This window comes from Phocoena phocoena, chromosome 4, assembly GCF_963924675.1.
Source record: "Phocoena phocoena chromosome 4, mPhoPho1.1, whole genome shotgun sequence".
NCBI classification, from domain to species: Eukaryota; Metazoa; Chordata; class Mammalia; order Artiodactyla; family Phocoenidae; genus Phocoena; species Phocoena phocoena.
In genome coordinates, this window is record NC_089222.1 from 42,594,377 (window position 1) to 42,609,792 (window position 15,416).

At 41.0% G+C, this 15,416-nt stretch overlaps 1 pseudogene; it reads right to left on the bottom strand.

Moving 5' to 3' along the window:
- Positions 1–9,731: 9,731 nt before the first annotated feature.
- LOC136121958 (MAD2L1-binding protein pseudogene) lies at positions 9,732–10,697 on the bottom strand (annotated as a pseudogene).
- Between the last annotated feature and the right edge of the window lie 4,719 nt (positions 10,698–15,416).

The following is a 15,416-nucleotide window of genomic DNA, read 5'->3' on the forward strand; positions in this document are numbered from 1 at the left end:
AACCAAGATTACTCTACTTGGCAAAGATCTCATTCAGACTGGAAGGAGAAATCAAAAGCTTTACAGACAAGCAAAAGCTAGGAGAATTCAGCATCACCAAACCAGCTCTACAGCAAATGCTAAAGGAACTTCTCTAAGTGGGAAACACAAGAGAAGAAAACGACCTACAAAAACAAACCCAAAGCAATTAAGAAAATGGTAATAGGAACATACATACCGATAATTACCTTACATGTGAATGGATTAAATGCTCCAAGCAAAAGACACAGCCTTGCTGAATGGATACAAAAAGAGACCCATATACATGCTGTCTATAAGAGACCCACTTCAGACCTAGGGGCACATACAAACTGAAAGTGAGGGGATGGAAAAAGATATTCCATGCAAATGGAAATCAAAAGAAAGCTGGATTAGCAATACTCATTTCAGATTAAATAGACTTTAAAATAAAGAATGTTACAAGAGACAAGGAAGGACACTACATAATGATCAAGGGATCAATCCAAGAAGAAGATATAACAGTTAAAAATATATATGCACCCAACATAGGAGCACCTCAATATATAAGGCAAATGCTAACAGCTATAAAAGAGGAAATCGACAGTAACACAATAATAGTGGGGGATGTTAACACCTCACTTACACCAATGGACAGATCATCCAGACAGAAAATTAATAGGAAACATGAGCTTTAAATGACACAATAGACCAGATAGATTTAACTGATATTTGTAGGACTTTCCATCCAAAAACACCAGATTACACTTTCTTCTCAAGTGCGCATGGAACATTCTCCAGGATAGATCACATCTTGGGTCACAAATCAAGCCTCAGTAAATTTAAGAAAATTGAAATCATATGAAGCATCTTTTCTGACCACTACGCTATGAGATCAGAAGTCAACTACAGGGCAAAAACCGTAAAAAGCACAAACACATGGAGGCTAAACAATACGTTACTAAATAATCAAGAGCTCACTGAAGAAATCAAAGAGGAAATCAGAAAATACATAGAGACAAATGACAACGAAAACATGATGATCCAAAAACTGTGGAATGCAGCAAAAGCAGTTTTAAGAGGGAAGTTTATAGCAATACAATCCTACCTCAAGAAACAAGACAAGTCTCAAGTAAACAATCTAACCTTACACCTAAAGGAGCTAGAGAAAGAAGAAAAAACAAGACCTAAAGTTAGTAGAAGGAAAGAAGTCATAAAGATCAGAGCAGAAATAAATGAAATAGAAAACAAAGAAAATAGCAAAGATCAATACAACTAAATGTTGGTTCTTTGAGAAGATAAACAAAATTGATAAACCATTAGCTAGACTCATCAAGAAAAAGAGGGAGAGGACTCAAATCAATAAAATTAGAAATGAAAAAGGAGAATTTACAATGGACACTGCAGAAATACAAAGCATCGCGAGAGACTACTACAAGCAACTCTATGCCAAAAACTGACAACCTGGAAGAAATGGACAAATTCTTAGAAAGCTATAACCTTTGAAGACTGAACCAGGAAGAAACAGAAAATATGAACAGACCAATCACAAGTAATGAAATTGAAACTGTGATTAAAAATCTTCCAACAAACCAAAGTCCAGGGCCAGATGGGTTCACAAGTGAATTCTATGAAACATTTAGAGAGGAGCTAACACCCATCCTTCTCAAACTCTTCCAAAAAATTGCAGAGGAAGGAACACTCCCAAACTCATTCTACAAGGCCACCATCACCCTGATGCCAAAACCAGACAAAGATACTACATAAAAAGAAAATTACAGACCAAAATCACTGATGAATATAGATGCAAAAATCCTTAACAAAATACTAGCAAACAGAATCCAACAACACATTAAAAGGATCATACACCATGATCAAGTGGATTTATCCCAGGGATGCAAGGATTCTTCAATATACACAAATCAATCAATGTGATAAACCATATTAACAAATTGAAGAATAAAAACCATATGACCATCTCAGTAGTTGCAGGAACAGCTTTTGACAAAATTCAACAGCCATTTATGATAAAAACTCTCCAGAAAGTGGGCATAGAGGGAACCTACCTCAACATAATAAAGGCCATATATGACAAAGCCACAGCAAACGTCATTCTCAATGGTGAAAAACTGAAAGCATTTCCTCTATCTAAGATCAGGATCAAGACAAGGATGTCCACTCTTGTTGCTGTTATTCAACATAGATTACGAAGTCCTAGCCATGGCAATCAGAGAAGAAAAAGAAATAAAAAGAATACAAATTGGAAAAGAAGAAGTAAAACTGTCACTGTTTGCAGATGACATGATACTATACATAGAGAATCCTAAAGATGCCACCAGAAAACTACTAGAGGTAATTAATGAATTTGGTAAAGTTGCAGGATACAAAATTAATGCACAGGATACAAAATGCAGGATACAAAATTTTGCACATTAATGCAAAATTAATGCACAAATCTCTTGCATTCCTATACACTAACAACAAAAGATCAGAAAGAGAAATTAAGGAAACAATCCCATTCACCATTGCAACAAAAAGAATAAAATACCTAGGAATAAACCTACCTAAGGAGGTAAAAGACCTGTACTCAGAAAACTATAAGACACTGATGAAAGAAATCACAGTTGACCCAAACAGATGGAGAGATATACCATGTTCGTGGATTGGAAGAATGAATATTGTGAAAATGACTATGCTACCCAAAGCAATCTTCAGATTCATCACAATCTGTATTACATTACCAATGGCAATTTTTACAGAACTAGAACAAAAAAATCTTAAAATTTTTATGGAGACACAGAAGACCCCAAATAGCCAAAGCAATCTTGAGGGAGAAAAATGGAGCTGGTGGAATCAGACTCCCTGACTTCAGACTATACTACAAAGCTACAGTAATCAAGACAATATGGTACTGGCACAAAACCAGAAATATAGATCAATGGAACAGGATAGAAAGCCCAGAGATAAACCCATGAACCTATGGTCAACTAATCTATGATGAAGGAGGCAAAGATATACAATGGAGAAAGGACAGTCTCTTCAGTAAGTGGTGCTGAGAAAACTGGACAGCTACATGTAAAAGAATGAAATTAGAACACTCCCTAACACCATACACAAAAATAAACTCCAAATGAATCAAAGACCTAAATGTAAGGCCAGACACTATAAAACTCTTAGAGGGAAACATAGGAAGAACACTCTCTTGACATAAATCACAGAAAGATCTTTTTTGATCCACTTCCTAGAGTAATGGAAATAGAAACAAAAATAAACAAATGGTACCTAATGAAACTTCAAAGCTTTTCCACAGCAAAGGAAACAATACGAAAAGACAACCCTCAGAATGGGAGAAAATATTTGCAAACAAATCAACGGACCAAGGATTAATCTCCAAAATATACAAACAGCTCATGTAGCTCAATATTAAAAAAACAAACAACCCAATCAAAAATGGGCAGAGGACCTAAATAGACATTTCTCCAAAGGAGACATACAGGTGGCCAAGAAGCACATGAAAAGCTGCTCAACATCACTAATTATTGGAGAAATGCAAATCAAAACTACAATGAGGTATTACCTCATACTGGTTAGAATGGGCATCATCAGAAAATCTGCAAACAATGAATGCTGGAGAGGGTATGGAGAAAACGGAACCCTCTTGCACTGTTGGTGGGAATGTAAATTGATACAGCCACTATGGAGAACAGTATGGAGGTTCCTTAAAAGACTAAAAATAGAATTACCATATGACCCAGCAATCCCACTACTGGACTTATACCCAGAGAAAACCACAATTCAAAAAGACACATGCACCCTAATGTTCTTTGCAGCCCTATTTACAATAGCCAGGTTATGGAAGCAACCAAAATGCCCGTCGACAGATGAATGGATAAAGAAGGTGTGGTACATATATGCAATGGAATATTACTCAGCTGTAAAAAGGAACGAAATTGGGTCATTTCTACACATATGGGTGGACCAAGAGAGTGTCATAGAGAGTGAAGTAAGTCAGAAAGAGAAAAACAAATATCATATATTAGCACATATATGTGGAATCTAGAAAAATTGTACAGATGAACTGGTTTTCAAGGCAGAAATAGAGACACAGATGTAGAGAACAAATGTGTGGACACCAAGGAGGGAAAGCGGAGATGGGGTGGGGAGGGTGGGATGAACTGGGAGATTGGGATTGACATATATACACTAATATGTATAAAATAGATAACTAATAAGAACCTGCTGTATAAAAAATTAAATAAAATTAAATTTAAAAAGATTTGAAAGGTAAAAATAAATAAAACTAAAAAAAAAGGTAAAGAAAAAAATATTCAGGACAGAGATTCTCTCCTCTTGAGAAGGGAAGAAAAGTTTGAAATTTTTAAGACCATCTTTAGAGGGTCAGTCAAGTTGACAGGATAAAGTTCTTTGAGAACACTTATATACTGTAGTTTGCCTGAGGAATTCATTTTTTTTAACTTTTAAGAATATATGTTTATTTATTTGGCTGCATCAGGTCTTAGTTGTGGCTTGTGGAATCTTTGTTGCAGCATGCGGGTTTCTCTCTAATTGTGGCGCGTGGACTCCAGAGCACGCGGGCTCAGTAGTTGTGGGCTTAGTTGCCCTGCGGCATGTGGGATCTAAGTTCCCCGACCAGGGACCAAATCTGCGTCCCCTGCATTGGAAGGCAGATTCTTAACCACCGGACCACCAGAGAAGTCCCATGAGGAATTTTATTGATTTCATTTTGTCTTCCCTTTCCTATTCTCCACCAGAATATCTTGTTATTCCTTAACAAGTGTGACTTGAAAATTGTGTTGTATATTAAATGTTATTTTATAAAATTCTGACCACACAAATTTTTCCTGTTGAGAACTCATTTCCAACTTTACAGGGAGATGAAATGAGTTTTGGTTCCCCCAGTTATCTGCGGTAGTCTGCTTTTACGGACTGTATCTCATCTTTTAAATGAGTCACAGTTGTATCTAAATCTGATAAAGTTAACCAATCAGCAAGTGTCTACTTACCACTTGCTGAGAACCCAGAACATAGCCACAGTCCTCAATAAGCTCACAATGTCTTTGAAGAAAGAAGATGAACACAGAGAAATCAGGGCAAAACCCTTAATGAAGTCCTGAATGAGGTCCTGGTGTAGAATTTAAGCACTGTTGGAGGAAAGGGGTTAGGAACTGGAATGGTCAATGTAAGTTTCCTGCATAAAAAATTATTTGTGTCAATACATCAAGTTGTACCTCTTAAATAAATACAATTTTTATATGTCAAAGATAATCTCAATAAAGCTGTTAAATAAGAAATTATTTGATCTAAGTCTTGAATTGTGGGCAGAAGTCCATAGATGGTGGAGAAGGAAAGGATTTCAGATAGAGAACAAGTCATCACTGGAGTGGTCAATGGCAGGAACAGGCTGCCTAGATGTTGTGGCAGTGGATGTTGACCTGAGGTTGGATCAATAGTCAGTGGTAGGAGAAGAGGGGAGACTGGATTATGGAGATTCCTGAAAACCAAGTCAAGGATATTAGAGTACAAGCCTGCTGCAGATAATAGAGAGCCTTTGCATGTTTGGGAATAAGGAGGCTGTTGTAATAATCCAGATGGGACCTGAGACTATGCTAGGTTGGCATGTTGATAGTGGGGCTGAAGAATGGATATGACTTAGAATACCATAGGAAACATTAAGATTTGATGAATATGAGGGAAATGGAAAGGAGTGACAGAGGACTTGAAGATTTTAGGCTCAGATAGGTGGATGCCCGTACCACTGACAGCAGGAAATTCAGGAGGCAAAGAAATTTAGGGAAAAAGGATATCATTCTGGTGTAAAGTTTGAGAAATTGCAAGAGGTTCAAATGAAAATGTTTTAATAGCTTTATAAACTCATTCATCCAAAAAACGATCACTTGTTTTGTGCTGGAATTTAATGCTAGGTGCTGAGGATAAAAAAAACCTATGATATGGGGCTTATCCTAAGGGAGTCTGGTAGAGACAAACATACAGGCTATGGTTGTAGGGAGGATGAAAAGGTTCTAGGAGCACAAAAGAGGGACAATTTCCCCAAGGTTTTGGGAGTATGGGATTATAGGTCAGGCAAAATATGAAAGACCTGAAACATGTTGAGTCATTAGCAAGAAGTAGTAAGTGGTATCTTAGATTGGCTAAGTCCAATTTTTTAAAAATTAATTAATTTATTTATTTTTGGCTGAGTTGGGGCTTTGTTGCCGCACACAGGCTTTCTCTAGTTGCAGTGAGTGGGGGCTACTCTTCATTGTGGTGCACCGGCTTCTCATTGCGGTGGCTTCTCTTGTTGCGGAGCATGGGCTCTAGGTGTGTGGGCTTCAGTAGTTGTGGCACGCGGGCTCAGTAGTTGTAGCTCACGGGCTCTAGAGCACAGGCTCAGTAGTTGTGGCACACGGGCTTAGTTGCTCCGCGGCATGTGGGATCTTCCTGGACTAGGGCTTGAACCTGTGTCCTCTGCATTGGCAGGCGGATTCTTAACCACTCCGCCACTAGGGAAGCCTGCTAAGTCCAATTTTAATGAAAGAAAAAAAGGCAGACAATCAAGGTGTGAGTCCTGCTGATACTCTTACTGAGAGAACAGGAGAAAGTTGAGAGTCAGTGATAGAAACGGAGAAAGTACTGGAAAAGTTGCAGGAGAATTTGTAGTGGTGCCACAGACACTGAGTTTCAAGGAGGAGAGAGTTTGCCAATTGTTTGGATTTGAAACAGCTTTGAGGGGATTATTTCAGTGAAGTGGAAAGGGCAGAAGTTGGAGAGTAACTAGAGAGGAAATAAAAGCATTGAGCACTCATTTGAAAAGTATGTAATAAAAGAAAGCTGTAGGGCTTCCCTGGTGGCGCAGTGGTTAAGAATCTGCCTGCCGATGCAGGGGACACGGGTTCGAGCCCTGGTCTGGGAAGATCCCACATGCCGCGGAACAACTAGTCCCGTGAGCCACAACTACTGAGCCTGCGCGTCTGGAGCCTGTGCGCCGCAGCAAGAGAGGCTGTGACAGTGAGAGGCCCGCGCACCATGATGAAGAGTGGCCTCCGCTCGCCACAACTGGAGAAAGCCCTCGCACAGAAACGAAGACCCAACACAGCCAGAAATAAATAAATAAATTTATAAAAAAAAAAAGAAAGAAAGAAAGCTGTAAAATAGGAAGGTAACCAGAGGGGCACCAAGAGCGAGTGCAGTAAGATCTTCTCCACTCATTCACTCTACTCAAAAAATGTTGAGTCATTTGCCAGACACCGGGATGGGTACTTCACATATATTTTCTCTTTTAGTCCTCACAGTTTTTTGAATGGGTATTATCTCTTCAGCAAATATTTATTGAGGGCTCCTTGGTGCCAGATAGTATTTCAGGTGATGAGGATACAATAGTGGACAAAAATAGTCACAGTTCCTGCCCTCTTGGTGCTTATTGTCTAAAGGGAGAATTGACATTAGATAAATCATGTCACACATTATGAAAAATTGCAACAGGAAGAAAGTATACTATTATGGGATAGTGATCATTCAAATAGGGCGGTGTTCCAGTTCACCTTTGTCTGTGACCAAAAGTTTTGCTCAACAAGTTAATAGAGGAAAGGTCATGACATCTTTATGAAAAATGTTCCAACTTGCAGAGAAGTGTGCAAATGGGCACACTGGGTTTGCTGTGACTTTTAGGGCCACTATGATTGTGGGCACTGATGTTAGATGACTTCAAGTGGAGACCTGTTCTGCTGCCCTCCTGAATCTTTTGACTCATCAAAGGTGCCTTTTCAAAGTCAAGAATGGTTCCAAGATTGTGCTCCGAAAGTGGTGGAGCTCGTGTTTAAATCTGAACCTGGGAAGCTGGTTCAGGTTGACCAAATGTCCTCTTCTCCCCAGCCATCCTGGAATTTAGAACCTCCAGACAGCCCACCCAGAGGTGGGAACCATGGAGTTTCTGGGCAGCATTCCTACTCCAGCCTCTGGAGTTTCTCATTTGGCCTTGACTCCCTATTTCTGTTCTCGTAGTTCCTGATTATTTTCCTTTTTGCCCAGATGCTGATCTCAGTTTTTAACTCCTGCCTGGTAAATTGAAATCACCTCTGACTGGTTTCTTGTTTGTAAGTTGGTTTCTGTCTCTGGAAGAGTTGTGCTCCCATCTCCTGATAGTTTCATCATTGTTTCCCCTTCCCCGTCATCTGGGAGGCAGGCAACTTCAAGTTTCCAGGATATATGATCATCTTGAAAGCAGATCGACTTTTGAGCTTCGTTTAGTGTCCTATTATGGTGATTAACCCAGAGTCATCCTGGTGTGGCTTTGAAGAAGTGAAATACATCCTCCCTGCATTCTTCTCTGAGCTTCTTAGTGCTTTCAGGTCTTACAGGTAAATGTGTCTTACAAGGCTTGTGTCTTTGTGTGTCTGTGGAACAAGTTACCATCGTGAGCAGGTTGAAAATTATTATTGTAACAAATTTGAAAAATAAGACTGTTAAATAAATTCATGATCACCACACCAGAAACAAAAGTAAGGCTCAAACCTGGTCCCTTTTTATTCTCTCCCTTAGCAGCATGCTTTCCTGTTAGCCCAATCCTCCCTAAACTAGGTCTCAGAGTGTAAAAGTGGAACCAATTTTTGTTTGTCTGGAACTCACCAAAATGTAGCATCTTTTCCCTCACATCCTCATGGAGTTACCAGCTCATTATGTTTGATTTACTGGAGAGTCTGAAGCTCTTGACCGTAAGAAGAATTGATTTCCCACACTCTCTTGTGCCCTGAAGTATTTTCTTCTTTCCTCATCAAGAGTTTTATTAAATCTTTCCCTCCCTTTCTAACGACACAAGAACATGACCTGGAAGTGACCTTTTAAAGCTTTTCATATGTAAAGCAATTTACCATAATTATGATAGGACTGAACTTTTTTCTTGAGTTTGAGGAAAATTTAATATGAATCCATTCATTTTATTTATTTTATGTATTTTTAATTTTTATTTTTAAAAATAAGTTTATTTATTTAATTTTGGCCGTGTTGGGTCTTTGTTGCTGCACACGGGCTTTCTCTAGTTGCGGTAAGCTGGGGTTACTCTTTGTTGTGGTGCGCGGGCTTCTCATTGCTGTGGCTTCTCTTGTTGTGGAGCACAGGCTCTAGGCGTGTGGGCTTAAATAGTTGTGGTGCGAGGGCTCAGTAGTCGTGGCTCGAGGGCTCTAGAGTACAGGCTCAGTAGTTGTGGTACACAGGTTTAGTTGCTCCACGGCACGTGGGATCTTCCCGAACCAGGGCTCAATCCCGTGTCCCCTGCATTGGCAGGTGGGTTCTTAACCACCGCGCCACCAGGGAAGTCCAGAATCCATTCATTTTATATTTAAGTTCGTGAGTCACACCCACATTATGTCCCTGGTAAAAATTCTGAAAGGCCACAGCAAGAAGCAGAAAAGGGCCACCTCCATAAGAGTGTCTGTCTATGAGCCCATGTTTGCTTTCCAGCCCTAAACAGAAACGCCTGACTCAGCACTGTCTGGGAAAATCAGCCTTTGATTCAAAAAGATGTTGTTCAATGATGGTGTCACAGTCCCAGCCATAGCATCAGCCCACCAGGAAGTCTGAGGAAGGGAGGCAGGCAGCCAGAAGGACAGAACTTTCTTCTCACCAGGAAGTACCTACCTCTAAGCGAGAGATGGATCACTTGGTGCCACCAGGGGAAAGATAATTTAGCCATTGTGTTCACGATTAAGAAGCATTCCTCTTTACTCATGGAAGAGTTTCAGTGTCACTACCGCCTGGAACCAAATGAAATCCTCCCGAGCCATGGTTGGGATCGAGAATTAACCACAGAACATGGTCACAGTGAGTTTGTGGCCTGGGCTGGACACTCTGTAATTGAGCTTGGGTCGAGACCAATCTTCTCCACAGTCGCGGTGGCCCTGTGCCATTAGTATGGTGCCCATGAGTGGAGGAGGCTGCAGCTCACTGAAGGTGCCAGCCGTGAAAATGGCTCAGAAGAGACGTCGCAAACAAGCTGCTGTGCTCAGGCTCGGGTCCATGCTGTTGGTGGCCAAACAGGACAAGTCAAGGTCGTAGAACTGAGATAGGCTGGGACCTGGGACCCTTTACTGGAGTGCTTGCCCTTGCACCCGGACAAACGTCTCCTCGAGCAACAGAATGCAAAGCACCTATAAGGGACTGAAAATCACTGCACGCATGCACCAACTACCATTTCTGAGGTGCTGAGAGCAAAAGCAGGGTATTATGCATGGTCCCTGCACATAGCACTACCAAGGGGGCGGGCAGACCCCCTAAGCCACCCCTCCGGCCTAACCCACTGATATGCCCCCACCCTCATCCCATTTAAGGGACCAGCCTGTCCTCCTCGTAGAGCGAGCGAGGGCACCTGTTACTTGTTTTCCCTCCCTTGTGCAGCAGCGCAAGTCCCAGTAAAATGTTGCCTGAATTCCTCATCAATTTCTATTGATTAAAGAGTCCAAGGACCCGGGTCAGTAACAGAACAACTTGGGACTTAGGGCATTGCCCAAGGAGCATCAGCACTTGGGGTTCTAGTGACCAGGCAAAGAGACCCTCCAGGTGTCTGAGCACACCCTCCAGTTCTGCCAGGGTATGTTGGCATTTCTGCTGCTCGCCTCAGCAGCGGCCAGAGGTTTCTTCTTCTCCCTGTCCTCCGCCAGGGACTGCACTTCCAGCTCTGGAGCTGCCATCACGACCCCCAGGACTGAACTTTATTCTTGCAGGTAATTTAATGTTTTCTTTGAGTTTGGGGGAGGGATAGTCAACTCCGTTTATAAAAGGATGTATCCTGGGGTCCAAGCAATATAACCAATTGGCAAGGGAGAATGTTTGTATTAGAGAACAAACAGACCCTAAGTGCCGATTTTAACGTGGTTGATTGGTATTTATTCTTTAATAACTCATAACTCAGGCATCACTTCATGTAGGAAGCCTATTCTGAATTTCCCCACCCTCATCCAAAGACACTGAGTCAGCAAACCAGGATGTATGGTCACCCTCTATAAAGTTATGTCTGAATCTCAAAGTACTTACCACACTAATCATTCTTCTGTAATCACACAATCAGAAAATGATAGAATGCAAAAAACAAAGTATGGTGTAGGGGATGGTTGATTTGGATATTCAGAAATGTGTTTACCATTGGATATTTCATCCAATGGTAAACACATTTCTCTAGAGCAGACTGCCTCGGTTCAAATTTAAGCTGTCTCACTGACTGTGTAATATTGAGCAAGTCACTCAATCTGTGCCTCGGCTTTCCCCATCTGTAGAAGAGGAATAATAATAGTATCTACCTAACAGGGTTGCTGTGAAGATTAAATGAATTACTTGTGCAAGATGCTTACAACAGTGCCTGAAGCATAGTAAATGCTACCTAAATATTACCAATTATTATTATGGCATGTGGTTGGTCCAGTAGAAGAGGTAGAATTTGAAAGGGAGCTGAAGGATAAGTGTGCTAGGTAAAGACAGCTGTTTACCAGTATGCGGGGACATACTTTTTTAAGGCTGTAAAGGTTAGCAGCTAAGGTGATGTAAATAGTTGTTTTCATTTTATTTCTACTGGTCTCCATTCACTGCTTTGGTTTGGGAAAGTAATTCTCTGGTTTTTGGCCCAGTGGAACTTAAACTCCACTTCCCTTCTCCTGAGCTCATGACAGACACTGATATGTTGATAATGGTATCTTTTCCAGTGAGCAGATGAAGCCTCAGAATGCTTCTCACCATGGCCCTCCAGAAAGGTCCTGCCAGTGCGACTGAAAAGACAAGAACACATATGCCATTCCCAGGTGAGTCCCTCGTTTCACAGCAGAGGGACCTGGAGCCTAGAGAAGTGAAGTGACTTGCCCAAGGCCACACAGCCAGCCAGAGCAAGAACTGGAACTTGGGTTTGTCCCCTCTTTTGTTGGTATTTGTCTTGCCATCATGTATGGTGGTATTTATTTTCCTAACATATCACTTGGTTAGCTTAGTTTCTGGTTAGAATGGCCCCTGCCACCAATTACATTGATGTAGCTTTAGATGGTTAAATATACATATATATAAAATATACGTGTGTGTGTATGTATATGTATTGTCAAAAGTTCATAAATAACAGAAGTAAAACCAGTGAATCATTGAAGTAGTAATCAGTAAAAGTTTATTGTGCACATACCACAAAGACAGTTCATGAGCCAGAAGCACTCAAACCAAAACATGGAATGAGGCTCAAGGTGTACTGTTAAAAAACAAATTATATACTGGGAAGGCAGTGACTGTTTATTCTTCACCATGATTGGTTATAATATTAGAATAAATGATAGGGAATTGGTTAGTGGCCACCGCATATCAGTTTGGAGAAACAGTTTAAGTTTTGCTTATGATTTTCAGAGGCATAAGCAAGAAATGACCCAGGTCAAGTTAGTCTTGCAAAATGAGCTAAATTAAGCTTTGCTTGTATGATTAAACTGATTCTGTCTGCTCAGGGACTTTTCCAGGCGGGTCTCTTTGGTTTTGATTTTAACAATATCACATCGTATATTTATTACATTAAAGACATATGGCTGCAAATAATTAAAAACAAAAGGAAGCAAGGTACAATCATTCATCCAGGAGATGCCCTATAACACTGTAGTGAAATTCATAAGCCTTGCTTGCTCTGCAGCAGTGCTGATGGCACTATCTGGCTTAACCAAATTACTGTGGCATGATCTTGTAGTCAGGTTGCAAATGAAGGACTCCAGGCTAATCAACAGCAGACTGAGTGTACTTAGAGCTTCGTGCCTATAAGCATAAATTGTGATATTTTACTGCTTTTAAATGATGCATGATGAAATGATTGAAGACATCATTACATGGAACAATATCCAACAGGGAATGTGATATTTTTAATGATTTAGCACTTTCAGCTCTTATGGGAGTGTTAAGTACTTTTACTGAAGAACTGTAGGGAAGTGGTGTGTTTTAAGATTAAGACTGGATCTAGACAAACAGTGGAGTCTTGACCATATCACAGACATGTTCAGGGAACCTGGCGAGTGGGTGAAAGTGGAGGGTCTAGCTCTCAGCTGGATCTGAGTGATTTAATTAGCATTGCTGAAACCCTAGTAAAATGGTTCTCAATCTTGGCTGAATATTAGAATCACCTGGGGAACTTTTAAACCTCCCATGCTGGGGCCCCCTCCAGGGATTGTGAGTTAATTTTCTGGGTGGGGCCAGGCATTGATGTTTCTAAAGCTCCCAGATGGTTCTAATGTATAGGCACAGAGGTAAACCAATGGTGTGGTCCTTGAGGAGCAAATACATCAGCCTTTTTTGGATCCTCCTCCTTTATTAACAACGCTGGTGTAGGGATTGCTGTGAGAATAAATGCAGGAGCAGAGAGAAGGCGAAACAGGTAGGAGAATACAGGGGAGGGTCAGCAATTTCTCAAAACCTTCACCTACTTGTTCAGAGTTTCAAAACTCTCCTCATAGGTGAATCATTCCATACAATTTCTAAGGACAAATCATGTCTGGAATATGATCCTATGCCTCCTAACCTCGAATTGCAAAAAGGACTTAATGTATCCATCAATCCGTTCACTTAATGAGCTTTTACAAGAATACCTGGGGCCAAAAAACAGTATGTGCTCTCCAGAAGCAACACCTACATAACTTTTTGGAAATTGACACAGGAGAGGCACAGAATATGCATATATGGGCAATGGACTTTTCTTCTTCCCTCTCCTTCTTTGGAGCCAGTTACTGTCTCTGGTTCACGAAAACGTAACTCAGGACTGGGAGGATGGTATTGCCTTTGCATAATAAGGTGCAAGAGATAAAACTACCAGAAGGGCATATTCGACAGCTGATGTTCTTGGACACTTTGCCTGTTGGCTACACCAGGACATGAACCCCTTCCCTTTTTTTTTTTTTAACATCTTTATTGGAGTATAATTGCTTTACAGTGTTGTGTTATTTTCTGCCATATAACAAAGTGAATCAGCCATATGCATATGTATATCCCCTCCCTCTTGAGTCTCCCTCCCACCCTCTCTATCCCACCCTTCTAGGTAGTTGCAAAGCACAAAGCACCGAGCTGATCTCCCTGTGTCGTGCAGCTGCTGCCCACTAGCTATCTATTTTACATTTGGGAGTGGATATATGTCCGTGCCCCTCTCTCACTTCGTCCCAGTTTACCCTTCCCCCTCCCCATGTCCTCAAGTCCATTCTCTACATCTGCGTCTTTATTCCTGTCCTGCCCCTAGGTTCTTCAGAACCATTTTTTTTTTTGATTCCATATATATGTGTTAGCATATAGTATTTGGAGGTTCCTTAAAAAACTAAAAATAGAACTACCATATGACCCAGCAATCCCACTACTGGGCATATACCCCGAGAAAACCATAATTCAAAAAGAGTCATGTACCACAGTGTGCATTGCAGCACTATTTACAATAGCCAGGACATGGAAGCAACCTTCCCTCTTTTTTGATACTACTTGGAGCCGTACTTCCTCAGCCCTGATCTCTCACGTTCCTCCCATCCAGTGGTGAAAATTGAGGTTGCAGAGAATGACAGTAAACCCTCCCTGGTCCTGCATGTAAGAGTTGACAGGGTGAGGGCCATGAGGAGGTTGAAAGGACTGAGGGGCTATGGGGGATTGGGCGGAGGGGGTATGGAGTAGGGGTAGCTACTGAAATGCAAGCCGAACCCCGCAGGGAGGCCTATCCCATAAGCCCACTAACCACTGAATGAATAGATTTTCTCACCTCAGTCTCAGGTACAAGACTGATTGATTGTTCTTTGGGATTTTGTATATTTGTTTGCTCTTTTGTTTTTATTTATAGACTATATTATATTACCTTTCACAACAATGATGGTTAGTGCTGGGGTAATAAAGGCCATAGAATTTCAGAGAAAGGTCAGGCTCCAGTCAATAACCAAAGCTTCAGGAAGCTGAAATGCTGAAAGTCACTAGAATTTCATAGACTATAGACTTTTTAATTGGAAAAATCACTGGAGAGACTTCACTCCACTCACTAATTTTCTAATGAAGTGACCTAACTTCTAGAAATAGTGAGGGAGTGGGGTCGAGATGAGATGAGACAGAGGGAACCTTATAAGCCACGCTCTAAGAGGAGGGAAGACATAAGACCCACTGGAGGATGGAGAAATCGGCCGCCTGGTTATTCAGGTTTGCTTTAACCTTGGGCAAAAGTGAATTACTTTAACAAAAGAGACTGAAATATTAATATGAACAAGATGTAAAGCACTTAGATATGGCTCATGTTAGGAAAAAATATGAGATCAGGGAAGTTCTGTGAGGGATAAGGCAGAGGAGAAGCATTGCAATTTACTTGGAAGTGAGACCTTCCCGTATAAACTTAGAAAACAAAAGGGTGACGCTTCTTCCTTTTCCTTTTTCCCTCTTCGCTGCTCTCCCCC